The following is a 25,424-nucleotide window of genomic DNA, read 5'->3' on the forward strand; positions in this document are numbered from 1 at the left end:
CCTCCCCTTCGGGCACGAGACTCCGCGATGTTGGAGAGCTGCGTCGGAGGGCCGCTCGTCGGACCGGCGGGCCCCAACTCATACTTACCTGGCAGGGGAGATACCATGATCACTAAGGTGGTTCTCCCAGGGTGAGGCTCATCCATTGCACTCCGGGTGTGCTGACCCCTGCGATTTCCCCAAATGCGGGAAACTCGACTGCATAATTTGTGGTAGTGGGGGACTGCGTTCGCGCTTTCCCCTGATTTCCTCTGGTCAAAGACAGAAGCCGACCCACCGAAAGAAACGTGCTCTGGCAGAGCCGCACGTCACGTCACACCTGTTGCCAGAGCTAGAATACTTTGGAGCAGCTCAAAGCGGCGTCAGTTGTGGCCTTTGGCTCCCCCTTGTGGGGGAGGCCTGCCACAACTTCCGTGCATCGCTGTGTGTCTTTTTGCTTGGCTTGTCTGTTCCTTGCTGCCTTTGGCCCTTTTGGGGCTCCCTGGGCTGGTGGGGATTGATCAGCTCGCCTGCGTCTTATTCACTTGGCCACTGGGCCGGGAGGAGGAGGGGGGCAGCAGCAGCAGCTGGAGCTGTCTGCATGTTCCCCGGGTGGGAGCAGCGGCGTGAGCGAGGCTGGGGTGGAGCCAATGGCCCTACATGCAAATGACTCTGGCTGCTGCTGGGCATCTTGGACGGCTTGGGACTCAGTCGAGCTCGGCCTGCCCCGTGGGGGTTGGACCGGGCGCCAGCCAGCGCCTCCCACTCAACGAGCCTCCGGGCGGCCTGCGCCCTACGCCAAGACACCCCCTCCCCTTCGGGCACGAGACTCCGCGATGTTGGAGAGCTGCGTCGGAGGGCCGCTCGTCGGACCGGCGGGCCCCAACTCATACTTACCTGGCAGGGGAGATACCATGATCACTAAGGTGGTTCTCCCAGGGTGAGGCTCATCCATTGCACTCCGGGTGTGCTGACCCCTGCGATTTCCCCAAATGCGGGAAACTCGACTGCATAATTTGTGGTAGTGGGGGACTGCGTTCGCGCTTTCCCCTGATTTCCTCTGGTCAAAGACAGAAGCCGACCCACCGAAAGAAACGTGCTCTGGCAGAGCCGCACGTCACGTCACACCTGTTGCCAGAGCTAGAATACTTTGGAGCAGCTCAAAGCGGCGTCAGTTGTGGCCTTTGGCTCCCCCTTGTGGGGGAGGCCTGCCACAACTTCCGTGCATCGCTGTGTGTCTTTTTGCTTGGCTTGTCTGTTCCTTGCTGCCTTTGGCCCTTTTGGGGCTCCCTGGGCTGGTGGGGATTGATCAGCTCGCCTGCGTCTTATTCACTTGGCCACTGGGCCGGGAGGAGGAGGGGGGCAGCAGCAGCAGCAGCAGCAGCAGCTGGAGCTGTCTGCATGTTCCCCGGGTGGGAGCAGCGGCGTGAGCGAGGCTGGGGTGGAGCCAATGGCCCTACATGCAAATGACTCTGGCTGCTGCTGGGCATCTTGGACGGCTTGGGACTCAGTCGAGCTCGGCCTGCCCCGTGGGGGTTGGACCGGGCGCCAGCCAGCGCCTCCCACTCAACGAGCCTCCGGGCGGCCTGCGCCCTACGCCAAGACACCCCCTCCCCTTCGGGCACGAGACTCCGCGATGTTGGAGAGCTGCGTCGGAGGGCCGCTCGTCGGACCGGCGGGCCCCAACTCATACTTACCTGGCAGGGGAGATACCATGATCACTAAGGTGGTTCTCCCAGGGTGAGGCTCATCCATTGCACTCCGGGTGTGCTGACCCCTGCGATTTCCCCAAATGCGGGAAACTCGACTGCATAATTTGTGGTAGTGGGGGACTGCGTTCGCGCTTTCCCCTGATTTCCTCTGGTCAAAGACAGAAGCCGACCCACCGAAAGAAACGTGCTCTGGCAGAGCCGCACGTCACGTCACACCTGTTGCCAGAGCTAGAATACTTTGGAGCAGCTCAAAGCGGCGTCAGTTGTGGCCTTTGGCTCCCCCTTGTGGGGGAGGCCTGCCACAACTTCCGTGCATCGCTGTGTGTCTTTTTGCTTGGCTTGTCTGTTCCTTGCTGCCTTTGGCCCTTTTGGGGCTCCCTGGGCTGGTGGGGATTGATCAGCTCGCCTGCGTCTTATTCACTTGGCCACTGGGCCGGGAGGAGGAGGGGGGCAGCAGCAGCAGCAGCAGCAGCAGCAGCTGGAGCTGTCTGCATGTTCCCCGGGTGGGAGCAGCGGCGTGAGCGAGGCTGGGGTGGAGCCAATGGCCCTACATGCAAATGACTCTGGCTGCTGCTGGGCATCTTGGACGGCTTGGGACTCAGTCGAGCTCGGCCTGCCCCGTGGGGGTTGGACCGGGCGCCAGCCAGCGCCTCCCACTCAACGAGCCTCCGGGCGGCCTGCGCCCTACGCCAAGACACCCCCTCCCCTTCGGGCACGAGACTCCGCGATGTTGGAGAGCTGCGTCGGAGGGCCGCTCGTCGGACCGGCGGGCCCCAACTCATACTTACCTGGCAGGGGAGATACCATGATCACTAAGGTGGTTCTCCCAGGGTGAGGCTCATCCATTGCACTCCGGGTGTGCTGACCCCTGCGATTTCCCCAAATGCGGGAAACTCGACTGCATAATTTGTGGTAGTGGGGGACTGCGTTCGCGCTTTCCCCTGATTTCCTCTGGTCAAAGACAGAAGCCGACCCACCGAAAGAAACGTGCTCTGGCAGAGCCGCACGTCACGTCACACCTGTTGCCAGAGCTAGAATACTTTGGAGCAGCTCAAAGCGGCGTCAGTTGTGGCCTTTGGCTCCCCCTTGTGGGGGAGGCCTGCCACAACTTCCGTGCATCGCTGTGTGTCTTTTTGCTTGGCTTGTCTGTTCCTTGCTGCCTTTGGCCCTTTTGGGGCTCCCTGGGCTGGTGGGGATTGATCAGCTCGCCTGCGTCTTATTCACTTGGCCACTGGGCCGGGAGGAGGAGGGGGGCAGCAGCAGCAGCAGCTGGAGCTGTCTGCATGTTCCCCGGGTGGGAGCAGCGGCGTGAGCGAGGCTGGGGTGGAGCCAATGGCCCTACATGCAAATGACTCTGGCTGCTGCTGGGCATCTTGGACGGCTTGGGACTCAGTCGAGCTCGGCCTGCCCCGTGGGGGTTGGACCGGGCGCCAGCCAGCGCCTCCCACTCAACGAGCCTCCGGGCGGCCTGCGCCCTACGCCAAGACACCCCCTCCCCTTCGGGCACGAGACTCCGCGATGTTGGAGAGCTGCGTCGGAGGGCCGCTCGTCGGACCGGCGGGCCCCAACTCATACTTACCTGGCAGGGGAGATACCATGATCACTAAGGTGGTTCTCCCAGGGTGAGGCTCATCCATTGCACTCCGGGTGTGCTGACCCCTGCGATTTCCCCAAATGCGGGAAACTCGACTGCATAATTTGTGGTAGTGGGGGACTGCGTTCGCGCTTTCCCCTGATTTCCTCTGGTCAAAGACAGAAGCCGACCCACCGAAAGAAACGTGCTCTGGCAGAGCCGCACGTCACGTCACACCTGTTGCCAGAGCTAGAATACTTTGGAGCAGCTCAAAGCGGCGTCAGTTGTGGCCTTTGGCTCCCCCTTGTGGGGGAGGCCTGCCACAACTTCCGTGCATCGCTGTGTGTCTTTTTGCTTGGCTTGTCTGTTCCTTGCTGCCTTTGGCCCTTTTGGGGCTCCCTGGGCTGGTGGGGATTGATCAGCTCGCCTGCGTCTTATTCACTTGGCCACTGGGCCGGGAGGAGGAGGGGGGCAGCAGCAGCAGCAGCTGGAGCTGTCTGCATGTTCCCCGGGTGGGAGCAGCGGCGTGAGCGAGGCTGGGGTGGAGCCAATGGCCCTACATGCAAATGACTCTGGCTGCTGCTGGGCATCTTGGACGGCTTGGGACTCAGTCGAGCTCGGCCTGCCCCGTGGGGGTTGGACCGGGCGCCAGCCAGCGCCTCCCACTCAACGAGCCTCCGGGCGGCCTGCGCCCTACGCCAAGACACCCCCTCCCCTTCGGGCACGAGACTCCGCGATGTTGGAGAGCTGCGTCGGAGGGCCGCTCGTCGGACCGGCGGGCCCCAACTCATACTTACCTGGCAGGGGAGATACCATGATCACTAAGGTGGTTCTCCCAGGGTGAGGCTCATCCATTGCACTCCGGGTGTGCTGACCCCTGCGATTTCCCCAAATGCGGGAAACTCGACTGCATAATTTGTGGTAGTGGGGGACTGCGTTCGCGCTTTCCCCTGATTTCCTCTGGTCAAAGACAGAAGCCGACCCACCGAAAGAAACGTGCTCTGGCAGAGCCGCACGTCACGTCACACCTGTTGCCAGAGCTAGAATACTTTGGAGCAGCTCAAAGCGGCGTCAGTTGTGGCCTTTGGCTCCCCCTTGTGGGGGAGGCCTGCCACAACTTCCGTGCATCGCTGTGTGTCTTTTTGCTTGGCTTGTCTGTTCCTTGCTGCCTTTGGCCCTTTTGGGGCTCCCTGGGCTGGTGGGGATTGATCAGCTCGCCTGCGTCTTATTCACTTGGCCACTGGGCCGGGAGGAGGAGGGGGGCAGCAGCAGCAGCAGCTGGAGCTGTCTGCATGTTCCCCGGGTGGGAGCAGCGGCGTGAGCGAGGCTGGGGTGGAGCCAATGGCCCTACATGCAAATGACTCTGGCTGCTGCTGGGCATCTTGGACGGCTTGGGACTCAGTCGAGCTCGGCCTGCCCCGTGGGGGTTGGACCGGGCGCCAGCCAGCGCCTCCCACTCAACGAGCCTCCGGGCGGCCTGCGCCCTACGCCAAGACACCCCCTCCCCTTCGGGCACGAGACTCCGCGATGTTGGAGAGCTGCGTCGGAGGGCCGCTCGTCGGACCGGCGGGCCCCAACTCATACTTACCTGGCAGGGGAGATACCATGATCACTAAGGTGGTTCTCCCAGGGTGAGGCTCATCCATTGCACTCCGGGTGTGCTGACCCCTGCGATTTCCCCAAATGCGGGAAACTCGACTGCATAATTTGTGGTAGTGGGGGACTGCGTTCGCGCTTTCCCCTGATTTCCTCTGGTCAAAGACAGAAGCCGACCCACCGAAAGAAACGTGCTCTGGCAGAGCCGCACGTCACGTCACACCTGTTGCCAGAGCTAGAATACTTTGGAGCAGCTCAAAGCGGCGTCAGTTGTGGCCTTTGGCTCCCCCTTGTGGGGGAGGCCTGCCACAACTTCCGTGCATCGCTGTGTGTCTTTTTGCTTGGCTTGTCTGTTCCTTGCTGCTTTTGGGGCTCCCTGGGCTGGTGGGGATTGATCAGCTCGCCTGCGTCTTATTCACTTGGCCACTGGGCCGGGAGGAGGAGGGGGGCAGCAGCAGCAGCAGCAGCTGGAGCTGTCTGCATGTTCCCCGGGTGGGAGCAGCGGCGTGAGCGAGGCTGGGGTGGAGCCAATGGCCCTACATGCAAATGACTCTGGCTGCTGCTGGGCATCTTGGACGGCTTGGGACTCAGTCGAGCTCGGCCTGCCCCGTGGGGGTTGGACCGGGCGCCAGCCAGCGCCTCCCACTCAACGAGCCTCCGGGCGGCCTGCGCCCTACGCCAAGACACCCCCTCCCCTTCGGGCACGAGACTCCGCGATGTTGGAGAGCTGCGTCGGAGGGCCGCTCGTCGGACCGGCGGGCCCCAACTCATACTTACCTGGCAGGGGAGATACCATGATCACTAAGGTGGTTCTCCCAGGGTGAGGCTCATCCATTGCACTCCGGGTGTGCTGACCCCTGCGATTTCCCCAAATGCGGGAAACTCGACTGCATAATTTGTGGTAGTGGGGGACTGCATTCGCGCTTTCCCCTGATTTCCTCTGGTCAAAGACAGAAGCCGACCCACCGAAAGAAACGTGCTCTGGCAGAGCCGCACGTCACGTCACACCTGTTGCCAGAGCTAGAATACTTTGGAGCAGCTCAAAGCGGCGTCAGTTGTGGCCTTTGGCTCCCCCTTGTGGGGGAGGCCTGCCACAACTTCCGTGCATCGCTGTGTGTCTTTTTGCTTGGCTTGTCTGTTCCTTGCTGCCTTTGGCCCTTTTGGGGCTCCCTGGGCTGGTGGGGATTGATCAGCTCGCCTGCGTCTTATTCACTTGGCCACTGGGCCGGGAGGAGGAGGGGGGCAGCAGCAGCAGCAGCAGCAGCAGCTGGAGCTGTCTGCATGTTCCCCGGGTGGGAGCAGCGGCGTGAGCGAGGCTGGGGTGGAGCCAATGGCCCTACATGCAAATGACTCTGGCTGCTGCTGGGCATCTTGGACGGCTTGGGACTCAGTCGAGCTCGGCCTGCCCCGTGGGGGTTGGACCGGGCGCCAGCCAGCGCCTCCCACTCAACGAGCCTCCGGGCGGCCTGCGCCCTACGCCAAGACACCCCCTCCCCTTCGGGCACGAGACTCCGCGATGTTGGAGAGCTGCGTCGGAGGGCCGCTCGTCGGACCGGCGGGCCCCAACTCATACTTACCTGGCAGGGGAGATACCATGATCACTAAGGTGGTTCTCCCAGGGTGAGGCTCATCCATTGCACTCCGGGTGTGCTGACCCCTGCGATTTCCCCAAATGCGGGAAACTCGACTGCATAATTTGTGGTAGTGGGGGACTGCGTTCGCGCTTTCCCCTGATTTCCTCTGGTCAAAGACAGAAGCCGACCCACCGAAAGAAACGTGCTCTGGCAGAGCCGCACGTCACGTCACACCTGTTGCCAGAGCTAGAATACTTTGGAGCAGCTCAAAGCGGCGTCAGTTGTGGCCTTTGGCTCCCCCTTGTGGGGGAGGCCTGCCACAACTTCCGTGCATCGCTGTGTGTCTTTTTGCTTGGCTTGTCTGTTCCTTGCTGCCTTTGGCCCTTTTGGGGCTCCCTGGGCTGGTGGGGATTGATCAGCTCGCCTGCGTCTTATTCACTTGGCCACTGGGCCGGGAGGAGGAGGGGGGCAGCAGCAGCAGCAGCAGCAGCTGGAGCTGTCTGCATGTTCCCCGGGTGGGAGCAGCGGCGTGAGCGAGGCTGGGGTGGAGCCAATGGCCCTACATGCAAATGACTCTGGCTGCTGCTGGGCATCTTGGACGGCTTGGGACTCAGTCGAGCTCGGCCTGCCCCGTGGGGGTTGGACCGGGCGCCAGCCAGCGCCTCCCACTCAACGAGCCTCCGGGCGGCCTGCGCCCTACGCCAAGACACCCCCTCCCCTTCGGGCACGAGACTCCGCGATGTTGGAGAGCTGCGTCGGAGGGCCGCTCGTCGGACCGGCGGGCCCCAACTCATACTTACCTGGCAGGGGAGATACCATGATCACTAAGGTGGTTCTCCCAGGGTGAGGCTCATCCATTGCACTCCGGGTGTGCTGACCCCTGCGATTTCCCCAAATGCGGGAAACTCGACTGCATAATTTGTGGTAGTGGGGGACTGCGTTCGCGCTTTCCCCTGATTTCCTCTGGTCAAAGACAGAAGCCGACCCACCGAAAGAAACGTGCTCTGGCAGAGCCGCACGTCACGTCACACCTGTTGCCAGAGCTAGAATACTTTGGAGCAGCTCAAAGCGGCGTCAGTTGTGGCCTTTGGCTCCCCCTTGTGGGGGAGGCCTGCCACAACTTCCGTGCATCGCTGTGTGTCTTTTTGCTTGGCTTGTCTGTTCCTTGCTGCCTTTGGCCCTTTTGGGGCTCCCTGGGCTGGTGGGGATTGATCAGCTCGCCTGCGTCTTATTCACTTGGCCACTGGGCCGGGAGGAGGAGGGGGGCAGCAGCAGCAGCAGCAGCAGCAGCTGGAGCTGTCTGCATGTTCCCCGGGTGGGAGCAGCGGCGTGAGCGAGGCTGGGGTGGAGCCAATGGCCCTACATGCAAATGACTCTGGCTGCTGCTGGGCATCTTGGACGGCTTGGGACTCAGTCGAGCTCGGCCTGCCCCGTGGGGGTTGGACCGGGCGCCAGCCAGCGCCTCCCACTCAACGAGCCTCCGGGCGGCCTGCGCCCTACGCCAAGACACCCCCTCCCCTTCGGGCACGAGACTCCGCGATGTTGGAGAGCTGCGTCGGAGGGCCGCTCGTCGGACCGGCGGGCCCCAACTCATACTTACCTGGCAGGGGAGATACCATGATCACTAAGGTGGTTCTCCCAGGGTGAGGCTCATCCATTGCACTCCGGGTGTGCTGACCCCTGCGATTTCCCCAAATGCGGGAAACTCGACTGCATAATTTGTGGTAGTGGGGGACTGCGTTCGCGCTTTCCCCTGATTTCCTCTGGTCAAAGACAGAAGCCGACCCACCGAAAGAAACGTGCTCTGGCAGAGCCGCACGTCACGTCACACCTGTTGCCAGAGCTAGAATACTTTGGAGCAGCTCAAAGCGGCGTCAGTTGTGGCCTTTGGCTCCCCCTTGTGGGGGAGGCCTGCCACAACTTCCGTGCATCGCTGTGTGTCTTTTTGCTTGGCTTGTCTGTTCCTTGCTGCCTTTGGCCCTTTTGGGGCTCCCTGGGCTGGTGGGGATTGATCAGCTCGCCTGCGTCTTATTCACTTGGCCACTGGGCCGGGAGGAGGAGGGGGGCAGCAGCAGCAGCAGCAGCAGCAGCTGGAGCTGTCTGCATGTTCCCCGGGTGGGAGCAGCGGCGTGAGCGAGGCTGGGGTGGAGCCAATGGCCCTACATGCAAATGACTCTGGCTGCTGCTGGGCATCTTGGACGGCTTGGGACTCAGTCGAGCTCGGCCTGCCCCGTGGGGGTTGGACCGGGCGCCAGCCAGCGCCTCCCACTCAACGAGCCTCCGGGCGGCCTGCGCCCTACGCCAAGACACCCCCTCCCCTTCGGGCACGAGACTCCGCGATGTTGGAGAGCTGCGTCGGAGGGCCGCTCGTCGGACCGGCGGGCCCCAACTCATACTTACCTGGCAGGGGAGATACCATGATCACTAAGGTGGTTCTCCCAGGGTGAGGCTCATCCATTGCACTCCGGGTGTGCTGACCCCTGCGATTTCCCCAAATGCGGGAAACTCGACTGCATAATTTGTGGTAGTGGGGGACTGCGTTCGCGCTTTCCCCTGATTTCCTCTGGTCAAAGACAGAAGCCGACCCACCGAAAGAAACGTGCTCTGGCAGAGCCGCACGTCACGTCACACCTGTTGCCAGAGCTAGAATACTTTGGAGCAGCTCAAAGCGGCGTCAGTTGTGGCCTTTGGCTCCCCCTTGTGGGGGAGGCCTGCCACAACTTCCGTGCATCGCTGTGTGTCTTTTTGCTTGGCTTGTCTGTTCCTTGCTGCCTTTGGCCCTTTTGGGGCTCCCTGGGCTGGTGGGGATTGATCAGCTCGCCTGCGTCTTATTCACTTGGCCACTGGGCCGGGAGGAGGAGGGGGGCAGCAGCAGCAGCAGCAGCTGGAGCTGTCTGCATGTTCCCCGGGTGGGAGCAGCGGCGTGAGCGAGGCTGGGGTGGAGCCAATGGCCCTACATGCAAATGACTCTGGCTGCTGCTGGGCATCTTGGACGGCTTGGGACTCAGTCGAGCTCGGCCTGCCCCGTGGGGGTTGGACCGGGCGCCAGCCAGCGCCTCCCACTCAACGAGCCTCCGGGCGGCCTGCGCCCTACGCCAAGACACCCCCTCCCCTTCGGGCACGAGACTCCGCGATGTTGGAGAGCTGCGTCGGAGGGCCGCTCGTCGGACCGGCGGGCCCCAACTCATACTTACCTGGCAGGGGAGATACCATGATCACTAAGGTGGTTCTCCCAGGGTGAGGCTCATCCATTGCACTCCGGGTGTGCTGACCCCTGCGATTTCCCCAAATGCGGGAAACTCGACTGCATAATTTGTGGTAGTGGGGGACTGCGTTCGCGCTTTCCCCTGATTTCCTCTGGTCAAAGACAGAAGCCGACCCACCGAAAGAAACGTGCTCTGGCAGAGCCGCACGTCACGTCACACCTGTTGCCAGAGCTAGAATACTTTGGAGCAGCTCAAAGCGGCGTCAGTTGTGGCCTTTGGCTCCCCCTTGTGGGGGAGGCCTGCCACAACTTCCGTGCATCGCTGTGTGTCTTTTTGCTTGGCTTGTCTGTTCCTTGCTGCCTTTGGCCCTTTTGGGGCTCCCTGGGCTGGTGGGGATTGATCAGCTCGCCTGCGTCTTATTCACTTGGCCACTGGGCCGGGAGGAGGAGGGGGGCAGCAGCAGCAGCAGCTGGAGCTGTCTGCATGTTCCCCGGGTGGGAGCAGCGGCGTGAGCGAGGCTGGGGTGGAGCCAATGGCCCTACATGCAAATGACTCTGGCTGCTGCTGGGCATCTTGGACGGCTTGGGACTCAGTCGAGCTCGGCCTGCCCCGTGGGGGTTGGACCGGGCGCCAGCCAGCGCCTCCCACTCAACGAGCCTCCGGGCGGCCTGCGCCCTACGCCAAGACACCCCCTCCCCTTCGGGCACGAGACTCCGCGATGTTGGAGAGCTGCGTCGGAGGGCCGCTCGTCGGACCGGCGGGCCCCAACTCATACTTACCTGGCAGGGGAGATACCATGATCACTAAGGTGGTTCTCCCAGGGTGAGGCTCATCCATTGCACTCCGGGTGTGCTGACCCCTGCGATTTCCCCAAATGCGGGAAACTCGACTGCATAATTTGTGGTAGTGGGGGACTGCGTTCGCGCTTTCCCCTGATTTCCTCTGGTCAAAGACAGAAGCCGACCCACCGAAAGAAACGTGCTCTGGCAGAGCCGCACGTCACGTCACACCTGTTGCCAGAGCTAGAATACTTTGGAGCAGCTCAAAGCGGCGTCAGTTGTGGCCTTTGGCTCCCCCTTGTGGGGGAGGCCTGCCACAACTTCCGTGCATCGCTGTGTGTCTTTTTGCTTGGCTTGTCTGTTCCTTGCTGCCTTTGGCCCTTTTGGGGCTCCCTGGGCTGGTGGGGATTGATCAGCTCGCCTGCGTCTTATTCACTTGGCCACTGGGCCGGGAGGAGGAGGGGGGCAGCAGCAGCAGCAGCTGGAGCTGTCTGCATGTTCCCCGGGTGGGAGCAGCGGCGTGAGCGAGGCTGGGGTGGAGCCAATGGCCCTACATGCAAATGACTCTGGCTGCTGCTGGGCATCTTGGACGGCTTGGGACTCAGTCGAGCTCGGCCTGCCCCGTGGGGGTTGGACCGGGCGCCAGCCAGCGCCTCCCACTCAACGAGCCTCCGGGCGGCCTGCGCCCTACGCCAAGACACCCCCTCCCCTTCGGGCACGAGACTCCGCGATGTTGGAGAGCTGCGTCGGAGGGCCGCTCGTCGGACCGGCGGGCCCCAACTCATACTTACCTGGCAGGGGAGATACCATGATCACTAAGGTGGTTCTCCCAGGGTGAGGCTCATCCATTGCACTCCGGGTGTGCTGACCCCTGCGATTTCCCCAAATGCGGGAAACTCGACTGCATAATTTGTGGTAGTGGGGGACTGCGTTCGCGCTTTCCCCTGATTTCCTCTGGTCAAAGACAGAAGCCGACCCACCGAAAGAAACGTGCTCTGGCAGAGCCGCACGTCACGTCACACCTGTTGCCAGAGCTAGAATACTTTGGAGCAGCTCAAAGCGGCGTCAGTTGTGGCCTTTGGCTCCCCCTTGTGGGGGAGGCCTGCCACAACTTCCGTGCATCGCTGTGTGTCTTTTTGCTTGGCTTGTCTGTTCCTTGCTGCCTTTGGCCCTTTTGGGGCTCCCTGGGCTGGTGGGGATTGATCAGCTCGCCTGCGTCTTATTCACTTGGCCACTGGGCCGGGAGGAGGAGGGGGGCAGCAGCAGCAGCAGCTGGAGCTGTCTGCATGTTCCCCGGGTGGGAGCAGCGGCGTGAGCGAGGCTGGGGTGGAGCCAATGGCCCTACATGCAAATGACTCTGGCTGCTGCTGGGCATCTTGGACGGCTTGGGACTCAGTCGAGCTCGGCCTGCCCCGTGGGGGTTGGACCGGGCGCCAGCCAGCGCCTCCCACTCAACGAGCCTCCGGGCGGCCTGCGCCCTACGCCAAGACACCCCCTCCCCTTCGGGCACGAGACTCCGCGATGTTGGAGAGCTGCGTCGGAGGGCCGCTCGTCGGACCGGCGGGCCCCAACTCATACTTACCTGGCAGGGGAGATACCATGATCACTAAGGTGGTTCTCCCAGGGTGAGGCTCATCCATTGCACTCCGGGTGTGCTGACCCCTGCGATTTCCCCAAATGCGGGAAACTCGACTGCATAATTTGTGGTAGTGGGGGACTGCGTTCGCGCTTTCCCCTGATTTCCTCTGGTCAAAGACAGAAGCCGACCCACCGAAAGAAACGTGCTCTGGCAGAGCCGCACGTCACGTCACACCTGTTGCCAGAGCTAGAATACTTTGGAGCAGCTCAAAGCGGCGTCAGTTGTGGCCTTTGGCTCCCCCTTGTGGGGGAGGCCTGCCACAACTTCCGTGCATCGCTGTGTGTCTTTTTGCTTGGCTTGTCTGTTCCTTGCTGCTTTTGGGGCTCCCTGGGCTGGTGGGGATTGATCAGCTCGCCTGCGTCTTATTCACTTGGCCACTGGGCCGGGAGGAGGAGGGGGGCAGCAGCAGCAGCAGCAGCTGGAGCTGTCTGCATGTTCCCCGGGTGGGAGCAGCGGCGTGAGCGAGGCTGGGGTGGAGCCAATGGCCCTACATGCAAATGACTCTGGCTGCTGCTGGGCATCTTGGACGGCTTGGGACTCAGTCGAGCTCGGCCTGCCCCGTGGGGGTTGGACCGGGCGCCAGCCAGCGCCTCCCACTCAACGAGCCTCCGGGCGGCCTGCGCCCTACGCCAAGACACCCCCTCCCCTTCGGGCACGAGACTCCGCGATGTTGGAGAGCTGCGTCGGAGGGCCGCTCGTCGGACCGGCGGGCCCCAACTCATACTTACCTGGCAGGGGAGATACCATGATCACTAAGGTGGTTCTCCCAGGGTGAGGCTCATCCATTGCACTCCGGGTGTGCTGACCCCTGCGATTTCCCCAAATGCGGGAAACTCGACTGCATAATTTGTGGTAGTGGGGGACTGCATTCGCGCTTTCCCCTGATTTCCTCTGGTCAAAGACAGAAGCCGACCCACCGAAAGAAACGTGCTCTGGCAGAGCCGCACGTCACGTCACACCTGTTGCCAGAGCTAGAATACTTTGGAGCAGCTCAAAGCGGCGTCAGTTGTGGCCTTTGGCTCCCCCTTGTGGGGGAGGCCTGCCACAACTTCCGTGCATCGCTGTGTGTCTTTTTGCTTGGCTTGTCTGTTCCTTGCTGCCTTTGGCCCTTTTGGGGCTCCCTGGGCTGGTGGGGATTGATCAGCTCGCCTGCGTCTTATTCACTTGGCCACTGGGCCGGGAGGAGGAGGGGGGCAGCAGCAGCAGCAGCAGCAGCAGCTGGAGCTGTCTGCATGTTCCCCGGGTGGGAGCAGCGGCGTGAGCGAGGCTGGGGTGGAGCCAATGGCCCTACATGCAAATGACTCTGGCTGCTGCTGGGCATCTTGGACGGCTTGGGACTCAGTCGAGCTCGGCCTGCCCCGTGGGGGTTGGACCGGGCGCCAGCCAGCGCCTCCCACTCAACGAGCCTCCGGGCGGCCTGCGCCCTACGCCAAGACACCCCCTCCCCTTCGGGCACGAGACTCCGCGATGTTGGAGAGCTGCGTCGGAGGGCCGCTCGTCGGACCGGCGGGCCCCAACTCATACTTACCTGGCAGGGGAGATACCATGATCACTAAGGTGGTTCTCCCAGGGTGAGGCTCATCCATTGCACTCCGGGTGTGCTGACCCCTGCGATTTCCCCAAATGCGGGAAACTCGACTGCATAATTTGTGGTAGTGGGGGACTGCGTTCGCGCTTTCCCCTGATTTCCTCTGGTCAAAGACAGAAGCCGACCCACCGAAAGAAACGTGCTCTGGCAGAGCCGCACGTCACGTCACACCTGTTGCCAGAGCTAGAATACTTTGGAGCAGCTCAAAGCGGCGTCAGTTGTGGCCTTTGGCTCCCCCTTGTGGGGGAGGCCTGCCACAACTTCCGTGCATCGCTGTGTGTCTTTTTGCTTGGCTTGTCTGTTCCTTGCTGCCTTTGGCCCTTTTGGGGCTCCCTGGGCTGGTGGGGATTGATCAGCTCGCCTGCGTCTTATTCACTTGGCCACTGGGCCGGGAGGAGGAGGGGGGCAGCAGCAGCAGCAGCAGCAGCAGCTGGAGCTGTCTGCATGTTCCCCGGGTGGGAGCAGCGGCGTGAGCGAGGCTGGGGTGGAGCCAATGGCCCTACATGCAAATGACTCTGGCTGCTGCTGGGCATCTTGGACGGCTTGGGACTCAGTCGAGCTCGGCCTGCCCCGTGGGGGTTGGACCGGGCGCCAGCCAGTGCCTCCCACTCAACGAGCCTCCAGGCGGCCTGCGCCCTACGCCAAGACACCCCCTCCCCTTCGGGCACGAGACTCCGCGATGTTGGAGAGCTGCGTCGGAGGGCCGCTCGTCGGACCGGCGGGCCCCAACTCATACTTACCTGGCAGGGGAGATACCATGATCACTAAGGTGGTTCTCCCAGGGTGAGGCTCATCCATTGCACTCCGGGTGTGCTGACCCCTGCGATTTCCCCAAATGCGGGAAACTCGACTGCATAATTTGTGGTAGTGGGGGACTGCGTTCGCGCTTTCCCCTGATTTCCTCTGGTCAAAGACAGAAGCCGACCCACCGAAAGAAACGTGCTCTGGCAGAGCCGCACGTCACGTCACACCTGTTGCCAGAGCTAGAATACTTTGGAGCAGCTCAAAGCGGCGTCAGTTGTGGCCTTTGGCTCCCCCTTGTGGGGGAGGCCTGCCACAACTTCCGTGCATCGCTGTGTGTCTTTTTGCTTGGCTTGTCTGTTCCTTGCTGCCTTTGGCCCTTTTGGGGCTCCCTGGGCTGGTGGGGATTGATCAGCTCGCCTGCGTCTTATTCACTTGGCCACTGGGCCGGGAGGAGGAGGGGGGCAGCAGCAGCAGCAGCAGCAGCTGGAGCTGTCTGCATGTTCCCCGGGTGGGAGCAGCGGCGTGAGCGAGGCTGGGGTGGAGCCAATGGCCCTACATGCAAATGACTCTGGCTGCTGCTGGGCATCTTGGACGGCTTGGGACTCAGTCGAGCTCGGCCTGCCCCGTGGGGGTTGGACCGGGCGCCAGCCAGCGCCTCCCACTCAACGAGCCTCCGGGCGGCCTGCGCCCTACGCCAAGACACCCCCTCCCCTTCGGGCACGAGACTCCGCGATGTTGGAGAGCTGCGTCGGAGGGCCGCTCGTCGGACCGGCGGGCCCCAACTCATACTTACCTGGCAGGGGAGATACCATGATCACTAAGGTGGTTCTCCCAGGGTGAGGCTCATCCATTGCACTCCGGGTGTGCTGACCCCTGCGATTTCCCCAAATGCGGGAAACTCGACTGCATAATTTGTGGTAGTGGGGGACTGCGTTCGCGCTTTCCCCTGATTTCCTCTGGTCAAAGACAGAAGCCGACCCACCGAAAGAAACGTGCTCTGGCAGAGCCGCACGTCACGTCACACCTGTTGCCAGAGCTAGAATACTTTGGAGCAGCTCAAAGCGGCGTCAGTTGTGGCCTTTGGCTCCCCCTTGTGGGGGAGGCCTGCCACAACTTCCGTGCATCGCTGTGTGTCTTTTTGCTTGGCTTGTCTGTTCCTTGCTGCCTTTGGCCCTTTTGGGGCTCCCTGGGCTGGTGGGGATTGATCAGCTCGCCTGCGTCTTATTCACTTGGCCACTGGGCCGGGAGGAGGAGGGGGGCAGCAGCAGCAGCAGCAGCTGGAGCTGTCTGCATGTTCCCCGGGTGGGAGCAGCGGCGTGAGCGAGGCTGGGGTGGAGCCAATGGCCCTACATGCAAATGACTCTGGCTGCTGCTGGGCATCTTGGACGGCTTGGGACTCAGTCGAGCTCGGCCTGCCCCGTGGGGGTTGGACCGGGCGCCAGCCAGCGCCTCCCACTCAACGAGCCTCCGGGCGGCCTGCGCCCTACGCCAAGACACCCCCTCCCCTTCGGGCACGAGACTCCGCGATGTTGGAGAGCTGCGTCGGAGGGCCGCTCGTCGGACTGGCGGGCCCCAACTCATACTTACCTGGCAGGGGAGATACCATGATCACTAAGGTGGTTCTCCCAGGGTGAGGCTCATCCATTGCACTCCGGGTGTGCTGACCCCTGCGATTTCCCCAAATGCGGGAAACTCGACTGCATAATTTGTGGTAGTGGGGGACTGCGTTCGCGCTTTCCCCTGATTTCCTCTGGTCAAAGACAGAAGCCGACCCACCGAAAGAAACGTGCTCTGGCAGAGCCGCACGTCACGTCACACCTGTTGCCAGAGCTAGAATACTTTGGAGCAGCTCAAAGCGGCGTCAGTTGTGGCCTTTGGCTCCCCTTTGTGGGGGAGGCCTGCCACAACTTCCGTGCATCGCTGTGTGTCTTTTTGCTTGGCTTGTCTGTTCCTTGCTGCCTTTGGCCCTTTTGGGGCTCCCTGGGCTGGTGGGGATTGATCAGCTCGCCTGCGTCTTATTCACTTGGCCACTGGGCCGGGAGGAGGAGGGGGGCAGCAGCAGCAGCAGCAGCAGCAGCAGCTGGAGCTGTCTGCATGTTCCCCGGGTGGGAGCAGCGGCGTGAGCGAGGCTGGGGTGGAGCCAATGGCCCTACATGCAAATGACTCTGGCTGCTGCTGGGCATCTTGGACGGCTTGGGACTCAGTCGAGCTCGGCCTGCCCCGTGGGGGTTGGACCGGGCGCCAGCCAGCGCCTCCCACTCAACGAGCCTCCGGGCGGCCTGCGCCCTACGCCAAGACACCCCCTCCCCTTCGGGCACGAGACTCCGCGATGTTGGAGAGCTGCGTCGGAGGGCCGCTCGTCGGACCGGCGGGCCCCAACTCATACTTACCTGGCAGGGGAGATACCATGATCACTAAGGTGGTTCTCCCAGGGTGAGGCTCATCCATTGCACTCCGGGTGTGCTGACCCCTGCGATTTCCCCAAATGCGGGAAACTCGACTGCATAATTTGTGGTAGTGGGGGACTGCGTTCGCGCTTTCCCCTGATTTCCTCTGGTCAAAGACAGAAGCCGACCCACCGAAAGAAACGTGCTCTGGCAGAGCCGCACGTCACGTCACACCTGTTGCCAGAGCTAGAATACTTTGGAGCAGCTCAAAGCGGCGTCAGTTGTGGCCTTTGGCTCCCCCTTGTGGGGGAGGCCTGCCACAACTTCCGTGCATCGCTGTGTGTCTTTTTGCTTGGCTTGTCTGTTCCTTGCTGCCTTTGGCCCTTTTGGGGCTCCCTGGGCTGGTGGGGATTGATCAGCTCGCCTGCGTCTTATTCACTTGGCCACTGGGCCGGGAGGAGGAGGGGGGCAGCAGCAGCAGCAGCAGCAGCAGCAGCAGCAGCTGGAGCTGTCTGCATGTTCCCCGGGTGGGAGCAGCGGCGTGAGCGAGGCTGGGGTGGAGCCAATGGCCCTACATGCAAATGACTCTGGCTGCTGCTGGGCATCTTGGACGGCTTGGGACTCAGTCGAGCTCGGCCTGCCCCGTGGGGGTTGGACCGGGCGCCAGCCAGCGCCTCCCACTCAACGAGCCTCCGGGCGGCCTGCGCCCTACGCCAAGACACCCCCTCCCCTTCGGGCACGAGACTCCGCGATGTTGGAGAGCTGCGTCGGAGGGCCGCTCGTCGGACCGGCGGGCCCCAACTCATACTTACCTGGCAGGGGAGATACCATGATCACTAAGGTGGTTCTCCCAGGGTGAGGCTCATCCATTGCACTCCGGGTGTGCTGACCCCTGCGATTTCCCCAAATGCGGGAAACTCGACTGCATAATTTGTGGTAGTGGGGGACTGCGTTCGCGCTTTCCCCTGATTTCCTCTGGTCAAAGACAGAAGCCGACCCACCGAAAGAAACGTGCTCTGGCAGAGCCGCACGTCACGTCACACCTGTTGCCAGAGCTAGAATACTTTGGAGCAGCTCAAAGCGGCGTCAGTTGTGGCCTTTGGCTCCCCCTTGTGGGGGAGGCCTGCCACAACTTCCGTGCATCGCTGTGTGTCTTTTTGCTTGGCTTGTCTGTTCCTTGCTGCCTTTGGCCCTTTTGGGGCTCCCTGGGCTGGTGGGGATTGATCAGCTCGCCTGCGTCTTATTCACTTGGCCACTGGGCCGGGAGGAGGAGGGGGGCAGCAGCAGCAGCAGCTGGAGCTGTCTGCATGTTCCCCGGGTGGGAGCAGCGGCGTGAGCGAGGCTGGGGTGGAGCCAATGGCCCTACATGCAAATGACTCTGGCTGCTGCTGGGCATCTTGGACGGCTTGGGACTCAGTCGAGCTCGGCCTGCCCCGTGGGGGTTGGACCGGGCGCCAGCCAGCGCCTCCCACTCAACGAGCCTCCGGGCGGCCTGCGCCCTACGCCAAGACACCCCCTCCCCTTCGGGCACGAGACTCCGCGATGTTGGAGAGCTGCGTCGGAGGGCCGCTCGTCGGACCGGCGGGCCCCAACTCATACTTACCTGGCAGGGGAGATACCATGATCACTAAGGTGGTTCTCCCAGGGTGAGGCTCATCCATTGCACTCCGGGTGTGCTGACCCCTGCGATTTCCCCAAATGCGGGAAACTCGACTGCATAATTTGTGGTAGTGGGGGACTGCGTTCGCGCTTTCCCCTGATTTCCTCTGGTCAAAGACAGAAGCCGACCCACCGAAAGAAACGTGCTCTGGCAGAGCCGCACGTCACGTCACACCTGTTGCCAGAGCTAGAATACTTTGGAGCAGCTCAAAGCGGCGTCAGTTGTGGCCTTTGGCTCCCCCTTGTGGGGGAGGCCTGCCACAACTTCCGTGCATCGCTGTGTGTCTTTTTGCTTGGCTTGTCTGTTCCTTGCTGCCTTTGGCCCTTTTGGGGCTCCCTGGGCTGGTGGGGATTGATCAGCTCGCCTGCGTCTTATTCACTTGGCCACTGGGCCGGGAGGAGGAGGGGGGCAGCAGCAGCAGCAGCAGCAGCTGGAGCTGTCTGCATGTTCCCCGGGTGGGAGCAGCGGCGTGAGCGAGGCTGGGGTGGAGCCAATGGCCCTACATGCAAATGACTCTGGCTGCTGCTGGGCATCTTGGACGGCTTGGGACTCAGTCGAGCTCGGCCTGCCCCGTGGGGGTTGGACCGGGCGCCAGCCAGCGCCTCCCACTCAACGAGCCTCCGGGCGGCCTGCGCCCTACGCCAAGACACCCCCTCCCCTTCGGGCACGAGACTCCGCGATGTTGGAGAGCTGCGTCGGAGGGCCGCTCGTCGGACCGGCGGGCCCCAACTCATACTTACCTGGCAGGGGAGATACCATGATCACTAAGGTGGTTCTCCCAGGGTGAGGCTCATCCATTGCACTCCGGGTGTGCTGACCCCTGCGATTTCCCCAAATGCGGGAAACTCGACTGCATAATTTGTGGTAGTGGGGGACTGCGTTCGCGCTTTCCCCTGATTTCCTCTGGTCAAAGACAGAAGCCGACCCACCGAAAGAAACGTGCTCTGGCAGAGCCGCACGTCACGTCACACCTGTTGCCAGAGCTAGAATACTTTGGAGCAGCTCAAAGCGGCGTCAGTTGTGGCCTTTGGCTCCCCCTTGTGGGGGAGGCCTGCCACAACTTCCGTGCATCGCTGTGTGTCTTTTTGCTTGGCTTGTCTGTTCCTTGCTGCCTTTGGCCCTTTTGGGGCTCCCTGGGCTGGTGGGGATTGATCAGCTCGCCTGCGTCTTATTCACTTGGCCACTGGGCCGGGAGGAGGAGGGGGGCAGCAGCAGCAGCAGCAGCTGGAGCTGTCTGCATGTTCCCCGGGTGGGAGCAGCGGCGTGAGCGAGGCTGGGGTGGAGCCAATGGCCCTACATGCAAATGACTCTGGCTGCTGCTGGGCATCTTGGACGGCTTGGGACTCAGTCGAGCTCGGCCTGCCCCGTGGGGGTTGGACCGGGCGCCAGCCAGCGCCTCCCACTCAACGAGCCTCCGGGCGGCCTGCGCCCTACGCCAAGACACCCCCTCCCCTTCGGGCACGAGACTCCGCGATGTTGGAGAGCTGCGTCGGAGGGCCGCTCGTCGGACCGGCGGGCCCCAACTCATACTTACCTGGCAGGGGAGATACCATGATCACTAAGGTGGTTCTCCCAGGGTGAGGCTCATCCATTGCACTCCGGGTGTGCTGACCCCTGCGATTTCCCCAAATGCGGGAAACTCGACTGCATAATTTGTGGTAGTGGGGGACTGCGTTCGCGCTTTCCCCTGATTTCCTCTGGTCAAAGACAGAAGCCGACCCACCGAAAGAAACGTGCTCTGGCAGAGCCGCACGTCACGTCACACCTGTTGCCAGAGCTAGAATACTTTGGAGCAGCTCAAAGCGGCGTCAGTTGTGGCCTTTGGCTCCCCTTTGTGGGGGAGGCCTGCCACAACTTCCGTGCATCGCTGTGTGTCTTTTTGCTTGGCTTGTCTGTTCCTTGCTGCCTTTGGCCCTTTTGGGGCTCCCTGGGCTGGTGGGGATTGATCAGCTCGCCTGCGTCTTATTCACTTGGCCACTGGGCCGGGAGGAGGAGGGGGGCAGCAGCAGCAGCAGCAGCAGCAGCAGCTGGAGCTGTCTGCATGTTCCCCGGGTGGGAGCAGCGGCGTGAGCGAGGCTGGGGTGGAGCCAATGGCCCTACATGCAAATGACTCTGGCTGCTGCTGGGCATCTTGGACGGCTTGGGACTCAGTCGAGCTCGGCCTGCCCCGTGGGGGTTGGACCGGGCGCCAGCCAGCGCCTCCCACTCAACGAGCCTCCGGGCGGCCTGCGCCCTACGCCAAGACACCCCCTCCCCTTCGGGCACGAGACTCCGCGATGTTGGAGAGCTGCGTCGGAGGGCCGCTCGTCGGACCGGCGGGCCCCAACTCATACTTACCTGGCAGGGGAGATACCATGATCACTAAGGTGGTTCTCCCAGGGTGAGGCTCATCCATTGCACTCCGGGTGTGCTGACCCCTGCGATTTCCCCAAATGCGGGAAACTCGACTGCATAATTTGTGGTAGTGGGGGACTGCGTTCGCGCTTTCCCCTGATTTCCTCTGGTCAAAGACAGAAGCCGACCCACCGAAAGAAACGTGCTCTGGCAGAGCCGCACGTCACGTCACACCTGTTGCCAGAGCTAGAATACTTTGGAGCAGCTCAAAGCGGCGTCAGTTGTGGCCTTTGGCTCCCCCTTGTGGGGGAGGCCTGCCACAACTTCCGTGCATCGCTGTGTGTCTTTTTGCTTGGCTTGTCTGTTCCTTGCTGCCTTTGGCCCTTTTGGGGCTCCCTGGGCTGGTGGGGATTGATCAGCTCGCCTGCGTCTTATTCACTTGGCCACTGGGCCGGGAGGAGGAGGGGGGCAGCAGCAGCAGCAGCAGCAGCAGCAGCAGCTGGAGCTGTCTGCATGTTCCCCGGGTGGGAGCAGCGGCGTGAGCGAGGCTGGGGTGGAGCCAATGGCCCTACATGCAAATGACTCTGGCTGCTGCTGGGCATCTTGGACGGCTTGGGACTCAGTCGAGCTCGGCCTGCCCCGTGGGGGTTGGACCGGGCGCCAGCCAGCGCCTCCCACTCAACGAGCCTCCGGGCGGCCTGCGCCCTACGCCAAGACACCCCCTCCCCTTCGGGCACGAGACTCCGCGATGTTGGAGAGCTGCGTCGGAGGGCCGCTCGTCGGACCGGCGGGCCCCAACTCATACTTACCTGGCAGGGGAGATACCATGATCACTAAGGTGGTTCTCCCAGGGTGAGGCTCATCCATTGCACTCCGGGTGTGCTGACCCCTGCGATTTCCCCAAATGCGGGAAACTCGACTGCATAATTTGTGGTAGTGGGGGACTGCGTTCGCGCTTTCCCCTGATTTCCTCTGGTCAAAGACAGAAGCCGACCCACCGAAAGAAACGTGCTCTGGCAGAGCCGCACGTCACGTCACACCTGTTGCCAGAGCTAGAATACTTTGGAGCAGCTCAAAGCGGCGTCAGTTGTGGCCTTTGGCTCCCCCTTGTGGGGGAGGCCTGCCACAACTTCCGTGCATCGCTGTGTGTCTTTTTGCTTGGCTTGTCTGTTCCTTGCTGCCTTTGGCCCTTTTGGGGCTCCCTGGGCTGGTGGGGATTGATCAGCTCGCCTGCGTCTTATTCACTTGGCCACTGGGCCGGGAGGAGGAGGGGGGCAGCAGCAGCAGCAGCTGGAGCTGTCTGCATGTTCCCCGGGTGGGAGCAGCGGCGTGAGCGAGGCTGGGGTGGAGCCAATGGCCCTACATGCAAATGACTCTGGCTGCTGCTGGGCATCTTGGACGGCTTGGGACTCAGTCGAGCTCGGCCTGCCCCGTGGGGGTTGGACCGGGCGCCAGCCAGCGCCTCCCACTCAACGAGCCTCCGGGCGGCCTGCGCCCTACGCCAAGACACCCCCTCCCCTTCGGGCACGAGACTCCGCGATGTTGGAGAGCTGCGTCGGAGGGCCGCTCGTCGGACCGGCGGGCCCCAACTCATACTTACCTGGCAGGGGAGATACCATGATCACTAAGGTGGTTCTCCCAGGGTGAGGCTCATCCATTGCACTCCGGGTGTGCTGACCCCTGCGATTTCCCCAAATGCGGGAAACTCGACTGCATAATTTGTGGTAGTGGGGGACTGCGTTCGCGCTTTCCCCTGATTTCCTCTGGTCAAAGACAGAAGCCGACCCACCGAAAGAAACGTGCTCTGGCAGAGCCGCACGTCACGTCACACCTGTTGCCAGAGCTAGAATACTTTGGAGCAGCTCAAAGCGGCGTCAGTTGTGGCCTTTGGCTCCCCCTTGTGGGGGAGGCCTGCCACAACTTCCGTGCATCGCTGTGTGTCTTTTTGCTTGGCTTGTCTGTTCCTTGCTGCCTTTGGCCCTTTTGGGGCTCCCTGGGCTGGTGGGGATTGATCAGCTCGCCTGCGTCTTATTCACTTGGCCACTGGGCCGGGAGGAGGAGGGGGGCAGCAGCAGCAGCAGCAGCAGCAGCAGCTGGAGCTGTCTGCATGTTCCCCGGGTGGGAGCAGCGGCGTGAGCGAGGCTGGGGTGGAGCCAATGGCCCTACATGCAAATGACTCTGGCTGCTGCTGGGCATCTTGGACGGCTTGGGACTCAGTCGAGCTCGGCCTGCCCCGTGGGGGTTGGACCGGGCGCCAGCCAGCGCCTCCCACTCAACGAGCCTCCGGGCGGCCTGCGCCCTACGCCAAGACACCCCCTCCCCTTCGGGCACGAGACTCCGCGATGTTGGAGAGCTGCGTCGGAGGGCCGCTCGTCGGACCGGCGGGCCCCAACTCATACTTACCTGGCAGGGGAGATACCATGATCACTAAGGTGGTTCTCCCAGGGTGAGGCTCATCCATTGCACTCCGGGTGTGCTGACCCCTGCGATTTCCCCAAATGCGGGAAACTCGACTGCATAATTTGTGGTAGTGGGGGACTGCGTTCGCGCTTTCCCCTGATTTCCTCTGGTCAAAGACAGAAGCCGACCCACCGAAAGAAACGTGCTCTGGCAGAGCCGCACGTCACGTCACACCTGTTGCCAGAGCTAGAATACTTTGGAGCAGCTCAAAGCGGCGTCAGTTGTGGCCTTTGGCTCCCCCTTGTGGGGGAGGCCTGCCACAACTTCCGTGCATCGCTGTGTGTCTTTTTGCTTGGCTTGTCTGTTCCTTGCTGCCTTTGGCCCTTTTGGGGCTCCCTGGGCTGGTGGGGATTGATCAGCTCGCCTGCGTCTTATTCACTTGGCCACTGGGCCGGGAGGAGGAGGGGGGCAGCAGCAGCAGCAGCAGCAGCAGCTGGAGCTGTCTGCATGTTCCCCGGGTGGGAGCAGCGGCGTGAGCGAGGCTGGGGTGGAGCCAATGGCCCTACATGCAAATGACTCTGGCTGCTGCTGGGCATCTTGGACGGCTTGGGACTCAGTCGAGCTCGGCCTGCCCCGTGGGGGTTGGACCGGGCGCCAGCCAGCGCCTCCCACTCAACGAGCCTCCGGGCGGCCTGCGCCCTACGCCAAGACACCCCCTCCCCTTCGGGCACGAGACTCCGCGATGTTGGAGAGCTGCGTCGGAGGGCCGCTCGTCGGACCGGCGGGCCCCAACTCATACTTACCTGGCAGGGGAGATACCATGATCACTAAGGTGGTTCTCCCAGGGTGAGGCTCATCCATTGCACTCCGGGTGTGCTGACCCCTGCGATTTCCCCAAATGCGGGAAACTCGACTGCATAATTTGTGGTAGTGGGGGACTGCGTTCGCGCTTTCCCCTGATTTCCTCTGGTCAAAGACAGAAGCCGACCCACCGAAAGAAACGTGCTCTGGCAGAGCCGCACGTCACGTCACACCTGTTGCCAGAGCTAGAATACTTTGGAGCAGCTCAAAGCGGCGTCAGTTGTGGCCTTTGGCTCCCCCTTGTGGGGGAGGCCTGCCACAACTTCCGTGCATCGCTGTGTGTCTTTTTGCTTGGCTTGTCTGTTCCTTGCTGCCTTTGGCCCTTTTGGGGCTCCCTGGGCTGGTGGGGATTGATCAGCTCGCCTGCGTCTTATTCACTTGGCCACTGGGCCGGGAGGAGGAGGGGGGCAGCAGCAGCAGCAGCTGGAGCTGTCTGCATGTTCCCCGGGTGGGAGCAGCGGCGTGAGCGAGGCTGGGGTGGAGCCAATGGCCCTACATGCAAATGACTCTGGCTGCTGCTGGGCATCTTGGACGGCTTGGGACTCAGTCGAGCTCGGCCTGCCCCGTGGGGGTTGGACCGGGCGCCAGTCAGCGCCTCCCACTCAACGAGCCTCCGGGCGGCCTGCGCCCTACGCCAAGACACCCCCTCCCCTTCGGGCACGAGACTCCGCGATGTTGGAGAGCTGCGTCGGAGGGCCGCTCGTCGGACCGGCGGGCCCCAACTCATACTTACCTGGCAGGGGAGATACCATGATCACTAAGGTGGTTCTCCCAGGGTGAGGCTCATCCATTGCACTCCGGGTGTGCTGACCCCTGCGATTTCCCCAAATGCGGGAAACTCGACTGCATAATTTGTGGTAGTGGGGGACTGCGTTCGCGCTTTCCCCTGATTTCCTCTGGTCAAAGACAGAAGCCGACCCACCGAAAGAAACGTGCTCTGGCAGAGCCGCACGTCACGTCACACCTGTTGCCAGAGCTAGAATACTTTGGAGCAGCTCAAAGCGGCGTCAGTTGTGGCCTTTGGCTCCCCCTTGTGGGGGAGGCCTGCCACAACTTCCGTGCATCGCTGTGTGTCTTTTTGCTTGGCTTGTCTGTTCCTTGCTGCCTTTGGCCCTTTTGGGGCTCCCTGGGCTGGTGGGGATTGATCAGCTCGCCTGCGTCTTATTCACTTGGCCACTGGGCCGGGAGGAGGAGGGGGGCAGCAGCAGCAGCAGCAGCAGCAGCTGGAGCTGTCTGCATGTTCCCCGGGTGGGAGCAGCGGCGTGAGCGAGGCTGGGGTGGAGCCAATGGCCCTACATGCAAATGACTCTGGCTGCTGCTGGGCATCTTGGACGGCTTGGGACTCAGTCGAGCTCGGCCTGCCCCGTGGGGGTTGGACCGGGCGCCAGCCAG

At 62.4% G+C, this 25,424-nt stretch overlaps 32 non-coding genes across 32 annotated transcripts; all 32 read left to right on the forward strand.

Moving 5' to 3' along the window:
- Nucleotides 1–80: 80 nt before the first annotated feature.
- LOC141056542 (U1 spliceosomal RNA) lies at nt 81–244 on the forward strand. The gene has a single exon (XR_012221756.1). It is a non-coding gene; the product is annotated as a U1 spliceosomal RNA (small nuclear RNA).
- Nucleotides 245–868: 624 nt separating this feature from the next.
- LOC141056543 (U1 spliceosomal RNA) lies at nt 869–1,032 on the forward strand. The gene has a single exon (XR_012221757.1). It is a non-coding gene; the product is annotated as a U1 spliceosomal RNA (small nuclear RNA).
- A 636-nt stretch (nt 1,033–1,668) lies between these two features.
- LOC141056544 (U1 spliceosomal RNA) lies at nt 1,669–1,832 on the forward strand. The gene has a single exon (XR_012221758.1). It is a non-coding gene; the product is annotated as a U1 spliceosomal RNA (small nuclear RNA).
- A 639-nt stretch (nt 1,833–2,471) lies between these two features.
- LOC141056546 (U1 spliceosomal RNA) lies at nt 2,472–2,635 on the forward strand. The gene has a single exon (XR_012221759.1). It is a non-coding gene; the product is annotated as a U1 spliceosomal RNA (small nuclear RNA).
- Nucleotides 2,636–3,262: 627 nt separating this feature from the next.
- LOC141056547 (U1 spliceosomal RNA) lies at nt 3,263–3,426 on the forward strand. Its single transcript, XR_012221760.1, has one exon. It is a non-coding gene; the product is annotated as a U1 spliceosomal RNA (small nuclear RNA).
- Nucleotides 3,427–4,053: 627 nt separating this feature from the next.
- LOC141056548 (U1 spliceosomal RNA) lies at nt 4,054–4,217 on the forward strand. Its single transcript, XR_012221761.1, has one exon. It is a non-coding gene; the product is annotated as a U1 spliceosomal RNA (small nuclear RNA).
- A 627-nt stretch (nt 4,218–4,844) lies between these two features.
- Nucleotides 4,845–5,008, forward strand: LOC141056549 (U1 spliceosomal RNA). Its single transcript, XR_012221762.1, has one exon. It is a non-coding gene; the product is annotated as a U1 spliceosomal RNA (small nuclear RNA).
- A 621-nt stretch (nt 5,009–5,629) lies between these two features.
- LOC141056671 (U1 spliceosomal RNA) lies at nt 5,630–5,793 on the forward strand. Its single transcript, XR_012221872.1, has one exon. It is a non-coding gene; the product is annotated as a U1 spliceosomal RNA (small nuclear RNA).
- A 636-nt stretch (nt 5,794–6,429) lies between these two features.
- Nucleotides 6,430–6,593, forward strand: LOC141056550 (U1 spliceosomal RNA). Its single transcript, XR_012221763.1, has one exon. It is a non-coding gene; the product is annotated as a U1 spliceosomal RNA (small nuclear RNA).
- A 633-nt stretch (nt 6,594–7,226) lies between these two features.
- Nucleotides 7,227–7,390, forward strand: LOC141056551 (U1 spliceosomal RNA). Its single transcript, XR_012221764.1, has one exon. It is a non-coding gene; the product is annotated as a U1 spliceosomal RNA (small nuclear RNA).
- Nucleotides 7,391–8,026: 636 nt separating this feature from the next.
- LOC141056553 (U1 spliceosomal RNA) lies at nt 8,027–8,190 on the forward strand. Its single transcript, XR_012221766.1, has one exon. It is a non-coding gene; the product is annotated as a U1 spliceosomal RNA (small nuclear RNA).
- Nucleotides 8,191–8,826: 636 nt separating this feature from the next.
- On the forward strand, nt 8,827–8,990 carry LOC141056554 (U1 spliceosomal RNA). Its single transcript, XR_012221767.1, has one exon. It is a non-coding gene; the product is annotated as a U1 spliceosomal RNA (small nuclear RNA).
- Nucleotides 8,991–9,620: 630 nt separating this feature from the next.
- LOC141056555 (U1 spliceosomal RNA) lies at nt 9,621–9,784 on the forward strand. Its single transcript, XR_012221768.1, has one exon. It is a non-coding gene; the product is annotated as a U1 spliceosomal RNA (small nuclear RNA).
- Nucleotides 9,785–10,411: 627 nt separating this feature from the next.
- On the forward strand, nt 10,412–10,575 carry LOC141056557 (U1 spliceosomal RNA). Its single transcript, XR_012221769.1, has one exon. It is a non-coding gene; the product is annotated as a U1 spliceosomal RNA (small nuclear RNA).
- A 627-nt stretch (nt 10,576–11,202) lies between these two features.
- Nucleotides 11,203–11,366, forward strand: LOC141056558 (U1 spliceosomal RNA). Its single transcript, XR_012221770.1, has one exon. It is a non-coding gene; the product is annotated as a U1 spliceosomal RNA (small nuclear RNA).
- A 627-nt stretch (nt 11,367–11,993) lies between these two features.
- LOC141056559 (U1 spliceosomal RNA) lies at nt 11,994–12,157 on the forward strand. The gene has a single exon (XR_012221771.1). It is a non-coding gene; the product is annotated as a U1 spliceosomal RNA (small nuclear RNA).
- A 621-nt stretch (nt 12,158–12,778) lies between these two features.
- Nucleotides 12,779–12,942, forward strand: LOC141056672 (U1 spliceosomal RNA). Its single transcript, XR_012221873.1, has one exon. It is a non-coding gene; the product is annotated as a U1 spliceosomal RNA (small nuclear RNA).
- A 636-nt stretch (nt 12,943–13,578) lies between these two features.
- Nucleotides 13,579–13,742, forward strand: LOC141056560 (U1 spliceosomal RNA). Its single transcript, XR_012221772.1, has one exon. It is a non-coding gene; the product is annotated as a U1 spliceosomal RNA (small nuclear RNA).
- A 636-nt stretch (nt 13,743–14,378) lies between these two features.
- LOC141056561 (U1 spliceosomal RNA) lies at nt 14,379–14,542 on the forward strand. The gene has a single exon (XR_012221773.1). It is a non-coding gene; the product is annotated as a U1 spliceosomal RNA (small nuclear RNA).
- A 633-nt stretch (nt 14,543–15,175) lies between these two features.
- Nucleotides 15,176–15,339, forward strand: LOC141056562 (U1 spliceosomal RNA). The gene has a single exon (XR_012221774.1). It is a non-coding gene; the product is annotated as a U1 spliceosomal RNA (small nuclear RNA).
- A 630-nt stretch (nt 15,340–15,969) lies between these two features.
- LOC141056563 (U1 spliceosomal RNA) lies at nt 15,970–16,133 on the forward strand. Its single transcript, XR_012221775.1, has one exon. It is a non-coding gene; the product is annotated as a U1 spliceosomal RNA (small nuclear RNA).
- A 639-nt stretch (nt 16,134–16,772) lies between these two features.
- Nucleotides 16,773–16,936, forward strand: LOC141056565 (U1 spliceosomal RNA). Its single transcript, XR_012221777.1, has one exon. It is a non-coding gene; the product is annotated as a U1 spliceosomal RNA (small nuclear RNA).
- Nucleotides 16,937–17,581: 645 nt separating this feature from the next.
- On the forward strand, nt 17,582–17,745 carry LOC141056566 (U1 spliceosomal RNA). The gene has a single exon (XR_012221778.1). It is a non-coding gene; the product is annotated as a U1 spliceosomal RNA (small nuclear RNA).
- A 627-nt stretch (nt 17,746–18,372) lies between these two features.
- Nucleotides 18,373–18,536, forward strand: LOC141056568 (U1 spliceosomal RNA). Its single transcript, XR_012221779.1, has one exon. It is a non-coding gene; the product is annotated as a U1 spliceosomal RNA (small nuclear RNA).
- Nucleotides 18,537–19,169: 633 nt separating this feature from the next.
- LOC141056569 (U1 spliceosomal RNA) lies at nt 19,170–19,333 on the forward strand. Its single transcript, XR_012221780.1, has one exon. It is a non-coding gene; the product is annotated as a U1 spliceosomal RNA (small nuclear RNA).
- Nucleotides 19,334–19,963: 630 nt separating this feature from the next.
- Nucleotides 19,964–20,127, forward strand: LOC141056570 (U1 spliceosomal RNA). Its single transcript, XR_012221781.1, has one exon. It is a non-coding gene; the product is annotated as a U1 spliceosomal RNA (small nuclear RNA).
- A 639-nt stretch (nt 20,128–20,766) lies between these two features.
- Nucleotides 20,767–20,930, forward strand: LOC141056571 (U1 spliceosomal RNA). Its single transcript, XR_012221782.1, has one exon. It is a non-coding gene; the product is annotated as a U1 spliceosomal RNA (small nuclear RNA).
- A 642-nt stretch (nt 20,931–21,572) lies between these two features.
- On the forward strand, nt 21,573–21,736 carry LOC141056572 (U1 spliceosomal RNA). The gene has a single exon (XR_012221783.1). It is a non-coding gene; the product is annotated as a U1 spliceosomal RNA (small nuclear RNA).
- Nucleotides 21,737–22,363: 627 nt separating this feature from the next.
- LOC141056573 (U1 spliceosomal RNA) lies at nt 22,364–22,527 on the forward strand. The gene has a single exon (XR_012221784.1). It is a non-coding gene; the product is annotated as a U1 spliceosomal RNA (small nuclear RNA).
- Nucleotides 22,528–23,166: 639 nt separating this feature from the next.
- LOC141056574 (U1 spliceosomal RNA) lies at nt 23,167–23,330 on the forward strand. The gene has a single exon (XR_012221785.1). It is a non-coding gene; the product is annotated as a U1 spliceosomal RNA (small nuclear RNA).
- A 636-nt stretch (nt 23,331–23,966) lies between these two features.
- On the forward strand, nt 23,967–24,130 carry LOC141056575 (U1 spliceosomal RNA). The gene has a single exon (XR_012221786.1). It is a non-coding gene; the product is annotated as a U1 spliceosomal RNA (small nuclear RNA).
- A 627-nt stretch (nt 24,131–24,757) lies between these two features.
- On the forward strand, nt 24,758–24,921 carry LOC141056577 (U1 spliceosomal RNA). The gene has a single exon (XR_012221788.1). It is a non-coding gene; the product is annotated as a U1 spliceosomal RNA (small nuclear RNA).
- Nucleotides 24,922–25,424: the final 503 nt, after the last annotated feature.

Source organism: Dendrobates tinctorius, unplaced genomic scaffold (genome assembly GCF_039654945.1).
Source record: "Dendrobates tinctorius isolate UK_male_01 unplaced genomic scaffold, ASM3965494v1 ptg000197l, whole genome shotgun sequence".
In the NCBI taxonomy this organism is placed as follows: Eukaryota; Metazoa; Chordata; class Amphibia; order Anura; family Dendrobatidae; genus Dendrobates; species Dendrobates tinctorius.